Here is an 18161-nt window from a genome sequence, read left to right on the forward strand (position 1 = left end):
CACTCCCGCTGCTCTCTCCTCGACCACTGTTATCACACTCCCGCTGCTCTCTCCTCTATCACTGTTCTCACACTCGTGCTGCTCTCTCCTCTATCACTGTTCTCACGCTCCTGCTGCTCTTTCCTCTATCACTGTTCTCACACTCCCGCTGCTCTCTCCTTTCTCACTGTTCTCACACTCCCGCTGCTCTCTCCTCTATCACTGTTCTCACACTCCTGCTGCCCTCTCCTCTATCACTGTTGCCACACTCTCGCTGCTCGCTCCTTGCTCACTTTTTCACACTCCCGCTGCTCTCTCCTCTACCGCTGTTCTCGCACACCCACTGCTCTCTCCTCTATCACTGTTCGCACACTCTCGCTGCTCTCTCCTTTCTCATTGTTCTCACACTCCCTCTGCCTTCTCCTCTATCACTGTTCTCACACTCCCGCTGCTCCCACCTTTATCACTGTTCTCACACTACCACTGCTCTCTACGTTCTCATTGCTCTCACACTCCTGCTGCCCTCTCCTCTATCACTTTTCTCACACTCCTGCTGCTCTCCCCCTATCACTGTTCTCACACTCACTCTGCTCTCTCCTTTCTCACTGTTCTCACACTCCCGTTGCTGTCTCCTCTATCACTGTTCTCACACTCCTGCTGCTATCTCCTTTCTCACTGTTCTCACGCACCCGCAGCTCTCACCTTTCGCACTGTTCTCACACTCCCGCTGCTCTATCCTTTCTCATTTTTCTCATGCTCCAGCTGCTCTCTGCTCTATCACTGTTCACACACACATGCTGCTCTCTCATTCCTCAACTGTACACACAGTCCCTCTGCTCTGTCTTTTCTAACTGTTCTCACACTCGTGCTGCTCTCTCCTCTATCACTGCTCTCACACTACTGCTGCCCTCTCCTCTATCACTGTTCCCACACTCTCGCTGCTCTCTCCTTGCTCACTGTTTTCACACTCCCGCTGCTCTCTCCTTTACCACTGTTCTCACACTCCCGCTGCTCTCTCCTCTATCACTGTTCTCACACTCATGCTGCTCTCTCCTCTATCACTGTTCTCACATTCTGCCTGCTCTCTCCTTTCTCACTTTTCTCAAACTCCCGCTGCTCTCTCCTTTCTCACTGTTCTCACATTCCCACTGCACTCTCTGTCACTTTTCTCACACTCCCGCGGCTCTCCACTCTATCACTCTTCTCACACTCGCGCTGCTCTCTCCTTTCTCATTGGTCTCACACGCCCTCTGCTCTCTCCTCCATCACTGTTCTCACACTCCTGCTGCCCTCTCCTCTATCACTGTTCCCACAATCTCGCTGCTCTCTCCTTGCTCACTGTTTTCACACTCCCGCTGCCTTTTCCTCTACCAAGGTACTCACACTCCCACTGCTCTCTCCTCTATCACTGTTCTCACAAATGTGCTGCTCTCTCGACTATCACTGTTCTCCCACTCTCCCTGCTCTCTCCTTTCTCACTTTTCTCAAACTCCCGCTGCTCTCTCTTTTCTCACTGTTCTCACACTCCCACTGCCCTCTCCTCTATCACTTTTCTCACAGTCCCGCTGTTCTCCCCTCTATCACTGTTCTCACACTCCCGCTGCTCTCTGCTTTCTCACTGTTCTCACACTCCCTCTGCTCTCTCCTCTATCACTGTTCTCAAACTCCTGCTGCCCTCTCCTCTATCACTGTTCACACACTCTCGCTGCTCTCTCCTTGCTCACTGTTCTCACACTGCCGCTGCTCTCCCGTCTATCACTCTTCTCACACTCGCGCTGCTCTCTCCTTTCTCACTGTTCTCACACTCGTGCTGCTCTCTCCTCTATCACTGTTGTCACACTCCTGCTGCCCTCTCCTCTATCACTGTTCCTGGACTCTCGCTGCTCTCTCCTCTATCATTGTTCTCAAACTCCCACTACTCTCTCCTTTCTCAATTTTCTCACACTCCTGCTGCTTTCTCCTCTATCTCTGTTCTCACACTATCGTTGCTCTCTCCTCTATCACTGTTCTCTCGTTTCCGCTGCTCCCTCCTCTGTGAATCATCTCACACTCCCGCTGCTCTCTCCTCTATCACTATTCTCACACTCCTGCTGCTCACTCCTCTATCACTGTTCTCACACTCCCGCTGCTCTCTCCTTTCTCACTGTTCTCACGCGTCCGCTGCTCACTACTTTTTCATTGTTCTCACGCTTCTGCGTCACTCTCCTCTATCACTGTTCTCATGCGCCCACTGCTCTCTCCTTTCTCACTTTTTTCAGACTCACGCTGCTCTCTCCTTTCTCACTTTACTCACGCTACTGCTGCTCTTTCCTCTATCACTGTTCTCACTCTCCCGCTGCTCTCTCCTTTCTCACTGTTCTTAAACTCCTGCTGCTGTCTCTTTTCACACTGTTCTCACACTCCTACTGCTCTCTCCTGTCTCAATGTTCTCACACTCTCCCTGCTCTCTCCTTTCACACTTTTCTCTAACTCCCGCTGCTCTCTCCTTTCTCACTGTTCTTACACTCCCGCTGCACTCTCCTCTATCACTTTTCTCACACTCCCGCTGCTCTACCTTTATCAGTGTTCTCACACTCCTGCTGCCCTCTCCTTTCTCACTGTTCTCACACTCCCTCTGCTCTCTCCTCTATCACTGTTCTCACACTCATGATACCTTCTCCTCTATCACTGTTCCCTTACTCTCGCTGCTCTCTCCTTGCTCACTGTTCTCACACTCCCTCTGCTCTCTCCTCTATCACTGTTCTCACACTCCTGCTGCTCTCTCCTCTATCACTGTTCTTATGCTCCCTCTGCTCTCTCCTTTCTCACTGTTCTCATGCACCCGCTGCTTGCTTCTATATCACTGTTCTCAAACTCCCACAGCACTCCCCTTTGACACTGTTCTCATGCTCCTGCTGCTCTCGCCTCTATCACTGTTCTCGTGCTCCCGCTGTTTTGTCCTTTCTCACTTTTCTCAGACTCCCGCTGCTCTCTCCTTTCTCACTATACTCACGCTACTGCTGCTCTTTCCTCTATCACTGTTCTCTCACTCCCGCTGCTCTCTGCTTTCTCATTGTTCTTACACTCCCGCTGCTCTCTATTCTCACTGTTCTCATACTCGTTCTGCTCTCACCTCTATCACTGTTCTCACACTCTCCCTGCTGTCTACTTTCTCACTTTTCTCACACTCCCGCTGCTCTACCTTTATCAGTGTTCTCACACTCCTGCTGCCCTCTCCTTTCTCACTGTTCTCACACTCCCTCTGCTCTCTCCTCTATCACTGTTCTCACACTCATGATACCTTCTCCTCTATCACTGTTCCCTTACTCTCGCTGCTCTCTCCTTGCTCACTGTTCTCACACTCCCTCTGCTCTCTCCTCTATCACTGTTCTCACACTCCTGCTGCTCTCTCCTCTATCACTGTTCTTATGCTCCCTCTGCTCTCTCCTTTCTCACTGTTCTCATGCACCCGCTGCTTGCTTCTATATCACTGTTCTCAAACTCCCACAGCACTCCCCTTTGACACTGTTCTCATGCTCCTGCTGCTCTCGCCTCTATCACTGTTCTCGTGCTCCCGCTGTTTTGTCCTTTCTCACTTTTCTCAGACTCCCGCTGCTCTCTCCTTTCTCACTATACTCACGCTACTGCTGCTCTTTCCTCTATCACTGTTCTCTCACTCCCGCTGCTCTCTGCTTTCTCATTGTTCTTACACTCCCGCTGCTCTCTTTTCTCACTGTTCTCATACTCGTTCTGCTCTCACCTCTATCACTGTTCTCACACTCTCCCTGCTGTCTACTTTCTCACTTTTCTCAAACTCCCGCTGCTCTCTCCTTTCTCACTGTTCTCACACTCCCTCTGCTCTCTCCTCTATCACTGCTCTCACACTACTGCTTCCCTCTCCTCTACCACTGTTCCCACACTCTCGCTTCTCTCTCCTTGCTCACTGTTTTCACACTCCAACTGCTCTCTCCTCGACCACTGTTCTCACACTCCCGCTGCTCTCTCCTCTATTACTGTTCTCACACTCGTGCTGCTCTCTCCTCTATCACTGTTCTCACATTCTCCCTGCTCTCTCCTTTCTCACTTTTCTCAGACTCCCGCTGCTCTCTCCTTTCTCACTGTTCTAACACTCCCACTGCACTCTACTCCATCACTTTTCTCACACTCCCGCTGCTCTCCCCTCTATCTCTGTTCTCACACTCGCGCTGCTCTCTCCTTTCTCACTGTTCTCATGCTCCTGCTGCTCTCTCCTCTATCACTGTTCTCACAATCGTGCTGCTCTCTCCTCTATCACTGTTCTCACACTCTCCCTACTCTCTCCTTTTTCACTTTTCTCAAACTCCCGCTGCTCTCTCCTTTCTCACTCTTCTCACACTCCCGCTGCTGTCTCCTCTATCACTGTTCTCACACTCCTGCTGCTATCTCCATTCTCACTGTTCTCACGCACACGCTGCTCTCACCTTTCGCACTGTTCTCACACACCCGCTGCTCTATCCTTTCTCATTTTTCTCATGCTCCTGCTGCTCTCTGCTCTATCACTGTTCACACACACATGCTGCTCTCTCCTTCCTCACTGTACTCACAGTCCCTCTGCACTGTCTTTTCTAACTGTTCTCACACTCGCGCTGCTCTGTCCTTTCTCACTGTTCTCAAACTCCCTCTGCCCTCTCCTCTATCACTGTTCTAACACTCTCGCTGCTCTCTCCTTTCTCACTGTTTTCACACTCCCGCTACTGTATCCTCTATCACTGTTCTCACACTCCTGCTCCTATCTCCTTTCTCACTGTTCTCACGCACCCACTGCTCTCACCTTTCGCACTGTTCTCACACTCCCGCTGCTCTATCCTTTCTCATTTTTCTCATGCTCCTGCTGCTCTCTGCTCTATCACTGTTCACACATACATGCTGCTCTCTCCTTCCTCACTGTACTCACAGTCCCTCTGCTCTGTCTTTTCTAACTGTTCTCACACTCGTGCTGCTCTCTCCTCTATCACTGGTCTCACACTACTGCTGCCCTCTCCTCTATCACTGTTCTCACACTCTCGCTGCTCTCTCCTTGCTCACTGTTTTCACACTGCCGCTGCTCTCCCCTCTATCACTCTTCTCACACTCGCGCTGCTCTCTCCTTTCTCACTGTTCTCACACGCCTGCTGCCCTCTCCTCTATCACTGTTCCTGGACTCTCTCTGCTGCTCTCCTCTATCACTGTTCTCAAACTCCCACTACTCTCTCCTTTCTCAATTTTCTCACACTCCTGCTGCTCTCTCCTTTCTCACAGTTCTCACACTCCTGCTGCTCTCTCCTCTATCACTATTCTCACACTCCTGCTGCTCACTCCTCTATCACTGTTCTCACACTCCCGCTGCTCTCACCTTTCTCACTGTTCTCATGCTCCCGCTGCTCTCTCCTTTCTCACTGTTCTCAAACTCCCGCTGCTCACTACTTTTTCATTGTTCTCACTCTTATGCGTCTCTCTCCTCTATCACTGTTCTCATGCGCCCACTGCTCTCTCCTTTCTCACTTTTCTCAGCCTCCCGCTGCTCTCTCCTTTCTCACTTTACTCACACTACTGCTGCTCTTTCCTCTATCACTGTTCTCACACTCCCGCTGCTCTCTCCTTTCTCACTGTTCTTAAACTCCCGCTGCTGTCTCTTTTCACACTGTTCTCACACTCGTACTGCTCTCTCCTGTATCAATGTTCTCACACTCTCCCTGCTCTCTCCTTTCACACTTTTCTCTAACTCCCGCTGCTCTCTCCTTTCTCACTGTTCTTACACTCCCTCTGCACTCTCCTCTATCACTTTTCTCAGACTCCCGCTGCTCTACATTTATCAGTGTTCTCACACTCCTGCTGCCCTCTTCTTTCCCAGTGTTCTCATACTCCCTCTGCTCTCTCCTCTATCACTGTTCTCACACTCATGATACCTTCTCCTCTATCACTGTTCCCTTACTCTCACTGCTCTCCCCTTGCTCACTGTTCTCACACTCCCTCTGCTCTCTCCTCTATCACTGTTCTCACACTCCTGATGCTCTCTCCTCTATCACTGATCTTATGCTCCCTCAGCTCTCTCCTTTCTCACTATTCTCATGCTCCCGCTGCTTGCTCCTTTATCACTGTTCTCAAACTCCCACAGCTCTCCCCTTTGTCACTGTTCTCATGCTCCTGCTGCTCTCTCCTCTATCTCTGTACTCGTGCTCCCGCTGGTCACTCCTTTCTCACTTTTCTCAGACTCCCGCTGCTCTCTCTTTTCTCACTATACTCACGCTACTGCTGCTCTCTCCTCTATCACGGTTCTCACACTCCCTCTGCTCTCTCCTCCATCACTGCTCTCACACTGCTGCTGCCCTCTCCTCTATCACTGTTCCCACACTCTCGCTGCTCTCTCTTTGCTCACTGTTTTCACACTCCCGCTACTCTCTCCTCGACCACTGCCCTCACACTCCCGCTGCTCTCTCCTCTATCACTGTTCTCACTCTCGTGCTGCCCTCTCCACTATCACTGTTCTCACACTCTCGCTGCTCTCTCCTTGCTCACTTTTTCACACTCCTGCTTCTCTCTCCTCTATCACTGTTCTCACACTCCTGCTGCCCTCTCCTCTATCACTGTTGCCACACTCTCGCTGCTCTCTCCTTGCTCACTTTTTCACACTCCTGCTTCTCTCTCCTCTATCACTGTTCTCACAATCTCCCTGCTCTCTCCTTTCTCACTTTTCTCAAACTCCCGCTGCTCTCTCCTTTCTCACTCTTCTCACACTCCCACTGCACTCTCCTCTATCACTTTTCTCACACTCCCGCTGCTCTCCCCTCTATCACTGTTCTCACACTCGCGCTGCTCTCTCCTTTCTCACTGTTCTCAAACTTCCTCTGCTCTCTCCTCTCTCACTGTTCTGATACTCCTGCTGCCCTCTCCTCTATCACTGTTCCCACACTCTCGCTGCTCTCTCCTTGCTCACTGTTTTCACACTCCTGCTGCTCTCTCCTCTACCACTGTTCTCACACTCCCGCTGCTCTCTCCTCTATCACTTTTGGCACATCTCGCTCTCTCTCCTTTCTCATTGTTCTCATACTTCCTCTGCTTTCTCCTCTTTCACTGTTCTCACACTCCCGCTTCTCCAAACTTTCTCACTGTTCTCACACTCCCACTGCTCTCTACGTTCTCATTGCTTGCACACTCCCGCTGCTCTCTCCTCTACCGCTGTTCTCGCACTCCCACTGCTCTCTCTTCTATCACTGTTCACACACTCTCGCTGCTGTCTCCTTTCTCATTGTTATCGCACTCCCACTGCTCTCACCTTTATCACTGTTCTCACACTCCCACTGCTCTCTACGTTCTCATTGCTCTCACACTCCTGCTGCCCTCTCCTCTATCAATGTTCTCACACTGCCACAGCTCCCTCCTTTCTCAATGTTCTCACACTGCTGCTGCTCTCTCCTCTATCACTGTTCTCACACTCCTGCTGCTCTCCCCCTATCACTGTTCTCACACTCCCACTGCTGTCTCCTCTATCACTGTACTCACACTCCTGTTGCTATCTCCTTTCTCACTGTTCTCACGCACCCGCTGCTCTCACCTTTCGCACTGTTCTCACACTCTTGCTGCTCTATCCTTTCTCATTTTTCTCATGCTCCTGCTGCTCTCTGCTCTATCACTGTTCACACACAAACATGCTGTTCTCTCCTTCCTCACTGTTCTCACACTCCCTCTGCTCTGTCTTTTCTCACTGTTCTCACACTCGTGCTGCTCTCTCCTCTATCACTGCTCTCAAACTACTGCTGCCTTCTCCTCTATCACTGTTCCCACACTCTCGCTGCTCTCTCCTTGCTCACTGTTTTCACACTCCCGCTGCTCTCTCCTCTACCACTGTTCTCAAACTCCTGCTGCTCTCTCCTCTATCACTGTTCTCACAAAAGTGCTGCTCTCTCGTCTATCCCTGTTCTCACACTCTCCCTGCTCTCTCCTTTCTCACTTTTCTCAAACTCCCACTGCTGTCCCTTTTCTCACTGTTCTCACACTCCCACTGCACTCTACTCTATCACTTTTCTCACACTCCCGCTGCTCTCCCCTCTATCACTGTTCTCACACTCCCGCTGCTCTCTGCTTTCTCACTGTTCTCACACTCCCTCTGCTCTCTCCTCTATCACTTTTCTCACACTCCTGTTGCCCACTCCTCTATCACTGTTCCCACACTCTCGCTGCTCTCCTTGCTCACTGTTCTCACACTGCCGCTGCTCTCCCCTCTATCACTCTTCTCACACTCCCTCTGCTCTCTCCTCTATCACTGTTCTCACCCTCCTGCTGCCCTCTCCTCTATCACTGTTCCTGGACACTCGCTGCTCTCTCCTCTATCACTGTTCTCAAACTCCCACTACTCTCTCCTTTCTCAATTTTCTCACACTCCTGCTGCTCTCTCCTTTCTCACTATTCTCACACTCCTGCTGCTCTCTCCTCTATCTCTGTTCTCATACTCTCGTTGCTCTCTCCTCTATCACTTATCTCACACTCCCGCTTCTCTCTCCTCTATCACTATTCTCGCACTCCTGTTGCTCACTCCTCTATCACTGTTCTCACACTCCCGCTGCTCTCTCCTTTCTCTCTTTTCTGAAACTCCCGCTGCTCTATCCTTTCTCACTCTTCTCACACTCCCGCTGCTCACTACTTTTTCATTCTTCTCACGCTTATGCGTCTCTCTCCTCTATCACTGTTCTCATGCGCCCACTGCTCTCTCCTTTCTCACTTTTTTCTGACTCCCGCTGCTCTCTCCTTTCTCACTATACTCACGCTACTGCTGCTCTTTCCTCTATCACTGTTCTCACACTCCCGCTGCTCTCTCCTTTCTCACTGTTCTTAAACTCCCGCTGCTGTCTCTTTTCGCACTGTTCTCACACTCGTACTGCTCTCTCCTGTGTCAATGTTCTCACACTCTCCCTGCTCTCTCCTTTCACACTTTTCTCTAACTCCCGCTGCTCTCCCCTCTATCACTGTTCTCACACTCCTGCTGCCCTCTCCTTTCTCATTGTTCTCACACTACCTCTGCTCTCTCCTCTATCACTGTTCTCACACTCATGATACCTTCTCCTCTATCACTGTTCTCTTACTCTCGCTGCTCTCTCCTTGCTCACTGTTCTCACACTCCCTCTGCTCTCTCCTCTATCACTGTTCTCACACTCCTGCTGCTCTCTCCTCTATCACTGTTCTTATGCTCCCGCTGCTCTCTCCTTTCTCGCTGTTCTCATGCTCCCGCTGCTTGCTCCTTTATCACTGTTCTCAAACTCCCGCTCCTCTGTCTTTTCTCACTGTTCTCACACTCGTGCTGCTCTCTCCTCTATCACTGTTCTCACACTCCCCCTACTCTCTCCTTTCTCACTTTTTTCACACTCCCGCTGCTCTTTCCTTTCTCACTGTTCTTAAACTCTGGCTGCTCTCTCCTCTATCAATGTTCTCCCACTCCCGCTGCCATCTCCTCCATCACATTTCTCACACTCCCGCTGCCCTCTCCTTTCTCACTGTTCTCACACTGCTGCTCTTCTCTCCTCTATCATTTTTCTCACACTCCTGCTGCTCTGCCCTCTATCACTGTCCTTACACTCATGCTGCTCTTTCCTTTCTCACCATTCTCACACTACTGCTGCTTTATCCTTTCTCGTTGTTCTCACACTCCTGCTGCTGTCTCCTCTGTGACTGTTCTCACACTCCCGCTGCTCTCTCCACTATGACTGTTCTCACATTCCTGCTGCTCTCCCCTCTATCACTTTTCTCATACTCCTGCTGCTCTCTCCTTTTTCACTGTTCTCACAGTTCCGCATGTCTCTCCTTTCTCACTGTTCTCACACTCTTGCTGCTCTCTCCTCTATCATTGTTCTCATACTCTCATTGCTCTCTCCTCTATCACTGTTCTCACGCTCCAGCTGCACTCTCCTCTATCACTGTTCTCACCCTCCTGCTGCTATCTCCTCTATCACTATTCTCACACTCCTGCTGCTGTCTCCACTATCACTGTTCTCAAACTCCTACTGCTCTCTCCTTTCTCACTGTTCTCACATTCCCGCTGCTTTCTCCTCTATCACTGTTCTCACACTCCCACTGCTCTCTCCTTTCTCACTTTTCTCACAATCCTGCTGCTCTCTCCTTTCTCAATGTTCTCACTCTCTTGCTACTCTCTCCTTTCTCATTGTTCCCTCGCTCCTGCTGCTCTCACCTCTATCACTGTTCTCACACTCCCGCTGCTCTCTCCTTCTCTCACTGTTCTCACACTCCTGCTGCTCTCTCCTCTATCACTGTTCTCACACTGCCGCTGCTGTCTCCTCTATCACCATTCTCACACACCCGCTGCTCTCTCCTTTCTCATTTTTCTCACACTCTCACTGCTCTCTCCTCTACCACTCTTCTCACACTCCCACTGCTCTCTCCTTTCTCACTGTTCTCACACTCCTGCTGCTCTCTCCTTTCTCATGTTCTCACACTTCCGCTGCTCTCTCCTCTATCACTATTCTCACACTCCCGCTGCTCTCTCCTCTCTCACTGTTCTCACACTCCCGCTGCTCTCTCCTTTCTCACTTTTCTCACACTCCTGCTGTTCTCTCCTCTATCACTGTTCTCACTCTCCCACTGCTCTCTTCACTCATGCTGTTTTTGCACTCCCGCTAATCTCTCCTCTCCTGCTGTTTTCACACACCCAATTTCTCTCCCCTCATGCTTGATTCTCACCACAGCTGCTCCCCCTTCTTAACTGATTTCATGTTCATGCTGCTCTCTCCTCTTGCCCTGCTTTCACTCTCCCACTTTCCCCTCCTCTCATGCTGTTTTCACACTCACTAGTCACGCCCTAAAACTCTGTACATCCATTGATTGGGTTTGAAATGTAGCCATTGTTGTAATGCACAAACTGTGTCAGCTTATTTGTGCACAGCAAGACCCCAAAAGCAGCAATGTGATAACAGCTGGGTCATCTCCTTTTGTGATAGTGACAGAGGAATGAATACTGACCAGGAGCCTGGAGGTAACTCCCTGCCCTTCTTTGAAGTAATGTCATGAGGTTTTTCTTCGATTCCCATCCACCTAGTAGGGCAGACGGGCATCAGTTTAACATCCCATCTGAAAGACAGTGCCTCTGGCAGCGCAGCGCTCCCTCAGTGCTGCACCCGACTGTCAGTGTGGAGTTTTATTCTCAAGTACTAGAGTAGATGTTGAATCTGGAATCCTGTGACTCAGGTGAGGGTGAGAGACAGACGGCTGGACACCCCTGTCCTAGCGCACACAATAATACACTGTTGTCCACAGCTGCTCCGTCTCTCTCACCTCTCAATGTAGCTCATTTACTGAGGATCCACACTGATATTTATCTTTAAACTGACCCCTATCTATTAAATGTCCAGGGTCACGTGTCCCACTTATTGCGATAACCTTTTTCAGATATATTCAGCAGTTTGAATTAGTTTATCTTTTCATTAGTTGCTTTCTCATGTGTCTGGTGACTTGATGCTCTATCTCTCTGGTCCGTCTTTATTAGTGAGGGAGACAATGAGGTAGGGGAGAGAGGTAAAGCCTGCCTTGGGGAACCAAGGTTAAAGTGTTAAGGAGTGATTGTAGTCACCAACCAGGAGGCTCGGCCTAGGCTCCATCCACAGGCCTACAAGAGAGCCTGCCCTCCCCCAACCTGTTGGGGTGTGGGCGTGATGTCACCCAGTGACTACAGGCCTCTGCAAACATGATTCAAATCCAGCTCCAGGCAAAACACTTCCCCATTGTCCTGCTCACCCTCATCATCCAGATACACTATCGTTCTGCATATTAACTCTAATTTTTAATTCAAGGGAGAGAAAGGAATCTGCTCATTGTACATTCATTGTGTTTAATTGTACACAAGTGATGAGCATTAACTGAGCATTCCCTTGAGCCTCTGTAAGTGGACACTGGCTGAAAAAGTGGTTGCGTGAACTGTAGCCGAGTCTGAGCACACCAAGGTGTTCCTTCCTCAGCATCCCACCAGTTACTGTTCCACATTCCTTGCTCTTCCCATTCCTGGCAATCTCAGGCAATGGGCCTGGGAGCTGTCCCCAACCTGCAGGATACAAGTTTAGGCCCGTCACTCTGAGTGGGCGGATGTGGATGGAACATTAACAGGTATCCTATCAATTTGTTTGGCTTCTGCTTTGCGGGAAGCGAATCAAAGCTGCCGTGTTCCCCACATCCTGATTTTGGACCAAGTGAGATAGTGGGGGCAGGGTCATGTGTTCTGGTTGGTGAATGATAGAACTGGAACCAATCTTTATACACTTCTATATGCATTTCAAGCAGACATGTCCTAACCCCACAGTTTCAGTCTGCTTCTATTTATAGGAGCTGAACTGAATCCTCAGTTAATGCTCAGAGCTACATATGCTGAATATACAATGATCAGATTCCCTATCCCCTTCTTAAATAAAAATTAGTTAATATACACAACCAAAATTTCAAAAGAAAACCAACTTAGGATCATAACAATTTCTCCATGTACATATTTATTTTTGTAAAACAAACCAACAGTTGTTGAGTTAAATCCACCCACTTATTTTACAGTTTTCCTTTCGCTCCACCATTTGTTTCAAGACAGCATTGTCAATCGGTAACCTTTTCACACCCACAGGCTTTATACAGTGTCCGTAACCACGATCAGACACTGACCGTCACTGCAATAAGGCCATAAGACATAGGAGCAGAAATTAGGCCATTCGGCCCATCGAGTCTGCTCCACCATTCAATCATAGCTGATAAGTTTCTCCACCCCATTCTCCCGCCTTCTCCCTTCTAACCATCACCATGATCGGACACTGATTGTCATCATGATGGGACACTGACCGGCGCTATGATGGGATACTGACCATTATCTTGATCAGACACTGACCATCACTGCGATGGGACATTGACCATCACCTTGACCGGACACTACCCCAGCTTGCTAATGCCACCATTGGGCTCATATTTACCAGAGGCAGCACACCAAATGTAGCTCAAGATATAGTTCCTCTCCCACTCTCTCCCCTCCTCTCCCACTCTCTCCCCTCCTCTCCCTCTCCCTCCCCTCCCCTCCTCTCCCTCTCCCTCCCCTCCTCTCCCTCACCATCCCCTCCCCTCCCCTCCTCTCCCACTCCCTCTCCTCCCCTCCTTTCCCTCACCATCCCCTCCCCTCCTCTCCCACTCCCTCTCCTCCCCTCCTTTCCCTCACCATCCCCTCCCCTCCTCTCCCTCTCCCTCTCCTCCCCTCCTTTCCCTCACCATCCCCCCCCCTTTTTTCCTCCCTCTCCAATTCTCCCCCCTTCCTTCACTCCTTTTCCTTTAGAAATTTTCAGCTGAGCCCCTGTTCCAGCAGCTTTTCTGTTTGGGGTTGGGGAGCGAATTCTGGATTTCCACTGCCCTCTGTGTGACACGTTGTGCCAGACATCCCACCGGAACAGTCTGCCTCTCAGTTTAAAATGGTATCCCCTTGTTCTGGAGTCCCCGATCAGCGTGAATCTTCCAAACTCATGGGAATGCAAATGAGGTTTCCACAACCTCGTCTCATAATTTAACCCAGATGTCCCTCCAAGGAGAGTAGATCTTCTGTTTTCTTATTCTTTCATGGAATGTGGGTATCACTGGCTGGGCTAGCATTTATTGCCCATCCCTAATTGCCCCTTGAGAAGGTGGTGGTGAGCTGCCTTCTTGAACCGCTGCAGCCCATGTGGTGTAGGTACACCCACAGTGCTGTAGGGAGGGAGCTCCAGGATTTTGACCCAATGACAGTGAAGGAACGGCCGATATATTTCCAAGTCAGGATAGTGAGTGACTTGGAGGGGAACTTCCAGGTGGTGGTGTTCCCATCTGTCTGCTGCCCTTGTCCTTCTAGATTGTAGAGGTCATGGGTTTGGAAGGTGCTGCCTAAGGAGCCTTGGTGAATTCCTGTAGTGCATCTTGTAGATGGTACACACTGCTGTCACTATGCGTCGGTGATGGAGGGAGTGAATGTTTGTGGATGGGGTACCAATCAAGCGGGGCTGCTTTGTCCTGGATAGGGTCAAACGTCTTGAGTGTTGTAGGAGCATCACTCATCCAGGCAAGTGGAGAGTATTCCATCACACTCCTGACTTGTGTTTTGTGGATGGTGGACAGGCTTCGAGGAGTCAGGTGGATGGGTTACTTGTTGCAGGATTCCTAGCCTCTGACCTGCTCTTGCAGCCACAGTATTCATATGGCTAGTCCAGTTCTGTTTCCGGTAAATGGTAACTCGCAGGATGTTGATAGTGGAGGATTCAGTGATGGTAATGCCATTGAATGTCTATACTCGATGGAGTTTAGAAGGATGAGGGGGGATCTGATTGAAACTTATAGAATACTGAAAGGCCTGGATAGAGTGGATGTGGGGAAGATGTTTCCATTAGTAGGAGAGACTAGGACCCGAGGGCACAGCCTCAGAGTAAAGGGAAGACTTTTTAGAACAGAGATGAGGAGAAACTTCTTTAGCCAGAGAGTGGTGAATCTATGGAATTCATTGCCACAGAAGGCTGTGGAGGCCAGGTCATTGAGTGTATTTAAGACCGAGATAGATAGGTTCTTGATTGGTAAGGGGATCAAAGGTTATGGGGAGAAGGTGGGGGAATGGGATTGAGACACTTATCAGCCATGATTGAATGGCGGAGCAGACTCGATGGGCTGAATGGCCTAATTTCTGCTCCTACGCCTTATGGTCTTATGGTCTAACGGGGCAATGGTTGGATTCTCTCTTGTTGGAGATGGTCTTTGTCTGGCACTTGTATGGCGCAAATGTTACTTTCCACTTGTCAGCCCAAGCCTGGATATTGTCCAGGTCTTGCTGCATTTGGACAGGGACTGCTTCAGTATCCAAGTAATCGCGAATGGTCCTCAAACATTGTGCAATCATCAGAGAACATCCCCACTTCTAACCTTATGATGGAAGGAAGGTCATTGATAATGTAGCTGAAGATGGTTGGGCCTAGGAAACTACCCTGAGGAACTCCTGCAGTGATGTCCTGGAGCTGAGATGACTGACCTCCAACAACCACAACCATCTTCCTTTGTGCTAGGTATGACTACGACCAGTGGGGAGTTTTCCCCTGATTCCCATTGACTGCAGTTTTGCGAGGGCTCCTTGATGCTACACTCGGTCAAATGCAGCCTTGATGTCAAGAGCAGTCACTCTCACCTCACCTCGAGTGTTCAGCTCTTTTGTCCATGTTTGAACCAAGGCTGTAATGAGGTCAGGAGCTGAGTGGCCCTGGTGGAACCCAAACTGGGCGTCAGTGAGCAGGTTATTGCTAAGCTCGTGCTGCTTGATAGCACTGTTAATGACTACTTCCATCGCTTTACTGATGAGGTGTGGTGAATCGTTCTGCCACATAGGGACTGACCAGAGTTCTTCAGAATGAAAGCATCACTTTCTCACTTTTATATCCCAGCTCCCTTCAAATAAGAACCAACATTTCATTGTGTCTTTTTATGCCCCTGCCTTAGCTTTTCAGTGGTCTAATGTGTACATGGACACTAAAATCCACTTGTCCTTCCATGGATAAAGCTTCTCATTAATAAGAAAATATTCCGAATCACCTGCTCAGATCCAAAGGAAATGACCTCACACCTAGAAACAATTATTTCCAATAGAATTAGTATTCACATGGAAAAATATGGGTTGATTAGGAAGAGCCAGCATGGATTTCTAAAGGGGAAATCATGTTTAACTAACCTGCTGGAGTTTTTTGAAGAGGTAATAGCAAAGGTCAATGAGGGTAATGCTGTTGATATGGTGTACATGGACTTTCAAAAGGCATTTGACACAGTGCCACACAACAGACTTGTGAGAGAAGTTATTGCTCATGGAATAAAAGGGACAGTAGCAATGTGGATACAAAATTGGCTGAAAAATAGGAAGCAGAGAGTAACGGTTAATGGGTATTTTTCAGGCTGGAGGTAGGTTTGTAGCGGAATTCCTTAGGGGTCAATGTTGGGACCCTTATTTTCCTGATATATATTAATGATCTACATCTTGGTGCGCAGGGGACAATTTCAAAGTTTGCAGATGATACAAAGCTTGGGAGCGTTGTGAACAGTGTAGAACTTCAAGAGGACATAGACAAGTTGGTGGAGTGGGCAGATAGGTGGCAGATGAAGTTCAATGCGGAGAAACTTGAGGTGATGCATTTTGGTAGGAAGAATATGGACAGACAATATAAAATAAGGGGTGAATTTTTGAAAGGCATGGAGGAGCAGAAAGACCTGGCTGTATATATGCATAGATCATTACAGATCATTGAAGGTGTCAGGACAGGTGAAGAGAGTAGTTAATAAAGCATATAGTATCCTGGGCTTTATTAATAGGGGCAGAGAGTACAAGAGCAAAGAGGTTATGCTGAATTTATATAAGACACTCGTTAGACCTCAGCTGGGGTATTGTGTACAGATCTGGGCGGCATACTATAGGAAGGATGTGAACACATTGGAGAGAGTGCAGAAGAGGTTTAAAAGAATGGTTCCAGGGATGAGAAACTTCAGCAATGAGGATAGGTTGGAGAGGTTGGGACTGTCCTCCTTGGAGAGAAGGCGGCTAAGAGCAGATTTGATAGAGATGTTCAAAACCATGAGGGGACTGGACAGAGTAGATAGGGAGAAGCTGTTCCCACTCGTAAAAGGATCAAGAATGAGAGGGCACAGATTTAAACTGATTTGCAAAAGGAGCAAATGTTATGTGAGAAAAAGCATTTTCACACAGTGAGTGGTTCAGGTCTGGAATGCGCTGCCTGGAAATGTGGTGGAGGCAGGTTCAATCGAGGCATTCGAGAGGGCGGTAGATGATTATTTGAACAGAATCAATGTGCAGGGGTGTGGGGAAAATGCAGGGAAATGGCACTGGGTCATAACGCTCAGTTGGAGAGCTGGTACAGACATGATGGGCCGAATAGCCTCCTTCTGTGCTGTTAAAATTTTGTGATTCTGTGACCTCCCCACATTAAATTGCAGTTTTGCCAGCTCACTTTCTCTGGCTGTGTAACTTCCTTCCCCCATCGATGTATCTTGCTGCATCCCTCGCTCACTGCATCTGTAAAGTTGTATCTACAACTCTCTCTTCACCTAGGTCTCCATATATAGTGAAAAGCTGAGCCCTGGTACTGATCCCCGGGGAATACTGCTCCTCACATCCACCAGTCAGTGTACGCACCCTTTACCACCACCCTCTGCTTTTTAACATTTTTTCATGGATGTGAGTGTTGTTGGCCAGCTCAGCATTTACTGCCCATCCCCAATGACCCTTCAACTGAGTTGCTTCCAATAGGGAAAAAAACAGTTCAGACCAGTACTCTTATTTCCCAGTTTTTACTGGCGATCCATTTTAAAGTATACAAGACCAGTTCAATCCAGTATCCTTATTTCTCAATGTTTACTGTTCTTTTATTCTTGCCAGAGCATTTCAGAGGGCAGTTAAGAGTCAACCACATGGCTGTGGGTCAGGAGTCACATCTAGGCCAGACCAGGTAAGGATGGCAGATTTCCTTCCCTAAAGGACATTAGTGATGGGTTTTTACAACAATCAATGATAGTTTCATGGTTACCATTTCTGTGACAAGCTTTACATTCCAGATTTTATTAATTAAATTCAAATTCCAACAGCTGTCATGATGGGATTTGAATCTGGGTCCCTGAGGCATTAGCCTAGGCCTCTGGGTTACTCACCCAGTGACATCACCACTACATCACCAGCCTCCCAACCAATTGCCATCTCAAGTCACAAGGTTATCTCCAATTCCATGCCATCTCAGTTTTGCTAACAAGCTCTTGTGAGGAACCTTACCAGATGCCTTCTGGAAGTCCGTACCGACAACATCCATCGACACTCCCCTCTCCACATTGTCCTCAAAAATTCAGCTGGATTAGTCCTGACCTACCCTGCACAGACCCATGCTGATCCCCTCTCCTCAGCTCACACCCGTTCAAGGGTTCAATCACTCTGTTAAAAGCAAAATATTGTGGATGCTGGAAATCTGAAACAACAACAGAAAATGCTGGAAAAACTCAACAGGTCTGACAGCATCTGTGGAGAGAAAAAAGAAACAGAGTTAACGTTTCGAGTCCATGTGACTCTTCTTCAGAGCGAAAGAAGAGTCATATGGACTCAAAATGTTAACTCTGTTTCTCTCTCAGCAGATGTTAGACCTGCTGAGTTTTTCCAGCATTTTCTGTTT

This window comes from Carcharodon carcharias, chromosome 30 (assembly GCF_017639515.1).
Source record: "Carcharodon carcharias isolate sCarCar2 chromosome 30, sCarCar2.pri, whole genome shotgun sequence".
Lineage (NCBI taxonomy): Eukaryota > Metazoa > Chordata > Chondrichthyes > Lamniformes > Lamnidae > Carcharodon > Carcharodon carcharias.